General features: G+C 41.7%; 1 protein-coding gene and 2 pseudogenes across 2 annotated transcripts in view; all 3 read right to left on the bottom strand.

Annotated features, from left to right (window-relative positions):
- The window catches only part of LOC116697043 (protocadherin alpha-8-like), a 5,862-nt pseudogene extending 2,792 nt beyond the window's left edge, over positions 1-3,070 (bottom strand).
- pcdh2ac (protocadherin 2 alpha c) overlaps positions 1-7,063 on the bottom strand; it is a 183,655-nt gene that overhangs the window by 38,959 nt on the left and 137,633 nt on the right. The gene's annotated exons all lie outside the window — the stretch shown is intronic.
- LOC116697044 (protocadherin alpha-2-like) lies at positions 3,615-6,336 on the bottom strand (annotated as a pseudogene).

The following is a 7,063-nucleotide window of genomic DNA, read 5'->3' on the forward strand; positions in this document are numbered from 1 at the left end:
TATATATATATATGTGTGTTACCATGGCACGCCATATTGAACAAGGTATACATAGTCTGTTTTCAAAGGTGAAATAATAAAAGGCTTTTTTCGTGTACGCGAAAACACAATCCAGTTCAGCACCATAGACAGCGTCCCCGCTGGTCAGTAGAATATCAGAGATCGAACTTAACCAATAACTTTTCAGCTTAAAATACTATTATCCACCAACTATTTCTAAGATTATCCCACATGAACTTCACAACATCCGGCATCATACCAGTGAATGGATTTTGTAGAGGAAAAAATATGTCAGGTGATTGATGGTTTACATCCGCTAAATTAATACTTTGTATCGAGTTGCTTTCTCAAACATGCTTGCAATTAATATCACGAATTAAACTACTCTTGGGTTACAATCAACTCACCTTGTCTGTGTTAGGTAAAGTCTGAGTTCTGGTAAAAGTGTCTCCTCCGTTATACTGATCAGCTCAGCTCTACAGGCGGAAACGGGCGGGGAAAACCACTACGTCACTCTTCAGCGTGTCTGAGCTGAAACACACTTCATACGCTGTAGATTGGAGTTAAGACCAGCTCCCTTCAGGGTGGTGGTGATCATTGGGGCGCTGTACCTGCTGAAACTGCCGTCTGTCCTGTGGCATCTGACAGCTATTAAACTGATGAGACTCAGCAGAAAGATCACTGACACCGACACGATGGCGATCAGCAGATACAGGTTTAAATCAAGAAGCTCTCCTCCTTTAGGGGCACATGTCTGAACTGAGTCTGGATGTCACTGTGCTTTCAACCACCACCACATCAATAGACACAGTACTGACAGGGAGGGTTCTCCGTTATCAGAAACCAACACCACCAAGGGTGAGTTTTCAGGTCATTGTCACTCATTCTCCTCTTAGTCCTGATTTCTCCGTTGCTGGTTCCGATCCGGAAGAGGTTGTTTCCTTTGGGCTCAGACAGGTGATAAGAAAGCACGCATTGTATCCAGAGTCTGCGTCTACAGCCCTGATCTTTGCCACAAAGTATCCCGCTCACAGAATAGGGGTGCCTCACTGTTAACGGAGCCGTGCTCAGAATAGGGCGCGAGAATTGTTGGATTATTGTCATTTTCATCCAGGATTAAAACGTTCCAGTCACGTTGCTGCTGAGCGGAGGACACACCAGAGTCTGTGGCCTGAACTTTAAACTGAAACGTTTTTAATCCTCGTAGTTGAAAGACTGCAGGCTGACTCTATCTCCAGTCTCTGAGTTGATGTTTACAACTGAAGTTAGCGAAATAGTGGTTGAATCACCATTTAATGAGTATGTTACTTTCGCGTTTTCATTTAAGTCAGAATCGACTGCAGTTATCGTATAGATACGAGCACCAACGGGACTGTTTTCTTTCAAATAAATATTAATCACAGGTTCAAGGAAACGAGGCGCGTTATCGTTTACATCTGAAACCTGAACAGTAATAACGTTGGTGCTGGATAGAGGCGGGGTTCCTTCATCAGCAGCCGTAATCGTGACACTATAAAAAGAGTATTCTTCTCTATCAAGAGGTCCATCTACAACTAAAGAGTAATAATTTTTATAATTGGAAGTTAGTTTAAAAGGTGCAGAACCGATAAGCGTACAGCGAGCCTGGCCGTTTTTTCCTCCATCTGTATCAGTCACCGTCACTAATGCGACAACGCTTCCTATTTCAGCATCTTCTTTAACCGGGTTCATGAGTGACGTCACCACAATTTCTGGGACATTGTCGTTGGCATCAACTAGCTCCACCAGCACCTTTCCATTTGTACTTCGAGCCGAACCCCCTTGGTCTGTTGCTTGAACATGAATCTCATATGCTGACTGTGCTTCGTAATCCAAATGACCCTTTACCGTGATCTCCCCAGTTTCGGCATTAATGGAAAACACATCTGCAGGGTTGAAGTTTCCACGCTTGACAAATGAATAGGTGACCCTCCCGTTTTCTCCTTCGTCTAAATCCGTGGCACTTAGTTGAATCACTAATGATCCAGCTGGCGCATTTTCGTTTACCCGTGCCTTGTAAAGTGTTTTACTAAATGACGGCGTGTTATCATTGGCATCCAGAACATTTACATGTATGTGTAAGGTTCCGGTTTTAGGAGGCCTTCCTCCGTCTACAGCGGTCAGCGTTAGTTTAATAACGGCTTGTTTTTCACGATCTAAAGCTTTCAGTAGCATCAATTCAGCAGATACACTATGTTCTCCCCCGCTCTGCACATCTAGTGAGAAGTGTTCATTTGAACTCAGCCTGTACGTCTTTACTGAATGGCTTCCTGTATCTGCATCAAGAGCCAGGGGAAGCAGAAAGTGTTCGCCCGTATATGATGATTCAGATATGTTAAGTGAATATGACTTTTCGACAAATGCAGGTGCGTTGTCATTTAAATCAACAATTACCACCTCAATGCGGTGGAGTACCATAGGATTACTCAGTATAGCCTCTAAGTTTAGCGTGCATTTGATCGTGGTTGGACAAAGCTCCTCGCGGTCTATTCGCTCATTTACATAAAGATCCCCCGTTTTAAAATTTGCCTCGAAATATTTCTTACTGTACCCAGACATGATATTCAGATTCCTCGTTTGCAGCTCCCGAACGTTGACATTTAAATCCTTTGCAAGATTCCCTACCACAGTTCCTTTGTCCACCTCCTCGGAAACCGAGTAGGATATCTGAGCAGCAGACCAGTCGCATAAAAACAGGATGAACAGCCAACAGAGTATTCCGCTATTCCTTCCACTGCCCATCGCTGCTTTCAAAGAAAGTGACGCGATACAAAATATGTTCATCCATAAAACGCCACTCGATCGGACAGCATTTATAATCCCATACAATCCTGTCCTCTTCTTTTCGTCGCCACTCGTTTTCCTCTCACAAAGCACTCGCAGTCTCCTGACGCTTCACACGGATAGGAGGAGACTGAAAACACCGAGCTCCCAAAAACATGTGGTCATCAGCGACCTCACGCGTTAAAATGTAAAAATTAAAATGGTTTCAAAACTTGAGTTGCACACCCCGTGTCTCATATCACAACACGTGTAAAACAGTGTTTACCGTGTTTCAAACGGACTAAAAGATGACATAAAGTTTGCGTTATATAGTTGTTTAATGAGGCAAAATTTACGCTAAATAGTCACAGATTACTACAGAAAATTATAGTGAGAAAAATCTGAAATTTGTGTTACACATGGTAAAGATAAGTTAAACTTGTTGGAAACATATGTGTTCCAAGGCATAGACAATATTCCCCATGAAGACAGGGTAGTAACAAGCGTCAACACAACTGTCAAGTTTACTATCTTAAGACAGTTTAGCATGTAATAAGAATCACTGAATCAATTGATTTTCATTCGATAAGAAATTAACAAATTAAAAGCCTTTGTAAATAAAAACCAGAAGTAATAGCATGTTATGCCAGAGTTTTTGGATTGTGAGCCAAAGAGGACGAAGAAGACACCAGTAAGGTTTTCAGCACCACGGAAAGCACCCTACAAGCCTTTTGCAGGATAGGCCCACAATTGTACAATTTAGGCCAAGCATGTTTTATGTTTAAATGCAAATTTATTTACATGTAAGTGAACGGGACATTCTTTCTGAGTTTCTGTCCTGGTTGCAAGTCAAGTATGTCAAAGCAAGAAGACAGGAGGGAAAGGCTGCAAACAACTCACCTTTTCTGTATTGGGTAAAGTCTGAGTTCTGGTAAAAGTGTCTCCTCCGTTAATACTGCTCATCTCAGCATCTACAGGCGGAAACGGGGCGGGAAACCACTACGTCACTCTTCAGCGTGTCAGAGCTGAAAACACACGTCATACTGCTGAGTAGATTTCGAGTAAGACCAGCTCCCGTCAGGTGGTGGTGATCATTGGGGCCTGTACCTGCTGAAACTCCGTCGTCCTGTGGCATCTGACAGCTATTAAACTGATGAGACTCAGCAGAAAGATCACTGACCAACACGATGGCGATGCACATACAGGTTTAAATCAGAGAAGCTCTCCTCCTTTGGGCACATGTCTGAACTGAGTCTGGATGTCAGCTGTGCTTTCAACCCACCACCACTCAATAGACACAGTAGCTGACAGGGAGGGTTCTCCGTTATCAGAAACCAACACCACCCAGGGGTGAGTTTTCAGGTCATTGTCACTCATTCTCCTCTTAGTCCTGATTTCTCCGGTGCTGGTTCCGATCCGGAGAGTTGTTTCCTTTGGGCTCAGACAGGTGATAAGAAAGCAGCGCATTGTATCCAGAGTCTGCTTCTACAGCCCTGATCTTTGCCACAAAGTATCCCGCTTCCCAGAATAGGGTCTCTCACTGTTAACGGAGCCGTGCTCAGAGTAGGGCGCGAGAATTGTTGGATTATTGTCATTTTCATCCAGGATTAAAACGTTCACAGTCACGTTGCTGCTGAGCGGAGGAACACCAGAGTCTGTGGCCTGAACTTAAACTGAAACGTTTTTAACTCCTCGTAGTAAAAGACTGCAGGCTGACTATCTCCAGTCTCTGAGTTTATGTTTACAACTGATGAAATTGAATATTTTGGGATAATTTTCTAACATTTGTAATCAGTTTTCATTATTGTCCAAATCATCAAAGGCATTTATTGTAGAAATAACGGGCCTATTGCACTATTTTCTTTCACATAATCTAATTACAGGCTCCATAAATCGTGCATTATCATTGACATCGGAAACCTGAACAGTAATGACCCTGTACTGGACAGAGGTGGGCTCCCTTCATCTGTGCTGTAATTGTGACATTGTAAAGAGAAGTGTTTTCTCTGTCCAGTGGTCCATCTACTACTAAGAATAGTCATTTTTGTAGTTGGACTTCAGTTTAAAGGAGCAGACCCAACTACCTTACAGTTGTTACACCATTGTTTCCTCCATCTGTATCACTCACTTAACCAAAGCTACTATTGTCCCACTTCTGCATCTTCTTTTACGGGTGTCTAGTGACGTCACCGATATTTCCGGGGCATTGCATTCACATCAATTATCTCTATCAGCAGTTTAGCGTGTGCACTACGAGGAGAGTGGCCTTGATCCGTTGCTTGGACTCTTACCTCATAAGCAGACGTCTCTTCATAATCTATTGTGCCCTTCACGGTGATTTCTCCTGTTTCTGAATTTAGATCAAACATATTTGATGGATCTGTATTTCCTCTCTTGATCAATGAATACAGGATCTTACTGTTAATACCCTCGTCTAAATCTGTTGCATTTAACTTTATTACCACTGCGCCATGTGCAGTATTTTCAGATACACGTACTTTATACAGCGATTTGCTAAAAATGGGTATATTATCATTAACATCTAATACATTAACATGTATTTGTAATGACCCTGATCTAGGCGGTTTACCTCCATCTATAGCCGTCAAGAGAAGTGTGATCACCGGCTGTTTCTCTCTATCTAAAGCTTTCTGAAGCACTAACTCAGCAGACACACCGTGTTCTCCTCCGCTCTGCACATCAAGCGAGAAATATTCATTTTGGCTCAGCTTGTAAGTCTTCACTGAGTTGCTGCCTATGTCTGCGTCCACCGCTATCGGGAGAAGATATCGTTCTCCAGTTAAAGATGATTCGGAAATATTCAAAGTATGCGTTTTTTCAATAAAAGCGGGTGAATTATCGTTTATATCTAAAACATTAACCTCTACGCGTTGCGCAGTCATTGGATTGTTTAAAACGGCTTGTATTTTGATGGAGCATTTTACCACATTAGGACAAATCTCTTCTCTGTCAATCCTCTCGTCCACAAAGATGTTCCCGGTCCGCAAATTCACGTCAAAATATGTCTTAGTGTAACTCGAAACAATACGTAGATCCCTGGTATCTAGTTCCTGTATGTTGAGGTTTAAATCCTTTGCAATATTCCCCACCACGGTGCCTTTGTTCACCTCCTCTGAAATCGAGTAGGATAACTGCGAAGCAGACCACTCACAAAGACAAAGAAACACAACAATGCGTATCCAGACGTATTCCTTTTGTCGTCGAATATACATTGTTGATGCAACAAAAGAATTGAACTTTATCGATCATATATCCTCATATAAGTCCGTCCACAAAAATATAGTTGAGGGGAAGCTCTCTCCTTTCTCGTCACAGCACCTTCCGCGGGTGTAATAATGGCCGATGACGATTTGATTTTTTTTCCCATCCAGGGAGGAGGAGTTTTGGACATACAAACGCATTCATGTCCATGGCCTCATGCGACATCATGTGGTGATAGGTAAGCAAATACAAACCAGTGTATCATATAGTCATATATTTCAAATATTATGAATGACATATGTGGTGAGGTTTAAGCATTTATATTAATAATTAGAGTGATAACCCTCAAGCTACTGTCTAATGTAGCTATTGTATGAAGTACAAATAATACAGATAGAAAAGTACTTTGAATTTGTTTTTGAGATAATTTTCATAAAGTACATCAAACGTTCCAAGATTAGAGTAAATCATAAATTAAAGAAACAAGGTTGATTAAGCAGGACTTTCCCGAAACAACAAACTGTCAACACAAAGTCAAACACCACTGACAGTGCCTTTTCACTACATTCAAAATTAGGAGGCATTGCAAATGTTTGATCACAGCAGAATGACACCAGCTATATACTGAGTTGCGAACTCATCACCTTCTCGATTGTTAAAAATGATAAAAAGAACAGCTCAGCTCGATGTAATCAATAATGGCATGCTTTCAAAAGACAAAAAATCTGCAGATTGTGCAGCTGAATAGCACAAAACATGGTTCAGCACCACGGAGAGCTCTATTTAAATACTTGCATTGAACTAGTTTGATCTTCCCACTTTAACACACGAGCTGTCTACATAAAAATGATTGAAGCTAGGTATTTCGCACGGACAACTTACGGTGGAGAACATATGGAATAAATTCTGAAAGTGCTACACATTATGGTCGAAATACTGTAAATTGTGAGACTTATAAGCAGCAGGTACATTGCATTATATTTTTATGATAGCATTGTTAGGTTCTACAAGCAATGAGCACAGATGGCCTACCTTGTCTGTGTTAGGTAAAGTCTGAGTT

The sequence above is a fragment of the Etheostoma spectabile genome, chromosome 10 (genome assembly GCF_008692095.1).
Source record: "Etheostoma spectabile isolate EspeVRDwgs_2016 chromosome 10, UIUC_Espe_1.0, whole genome shotgun sequence".
NCBI lineage: Eukaryota > Metazoa > Chordata > Actinopteri > Perciformes > Percidae > Etheostoma > Etheostoma spectabile.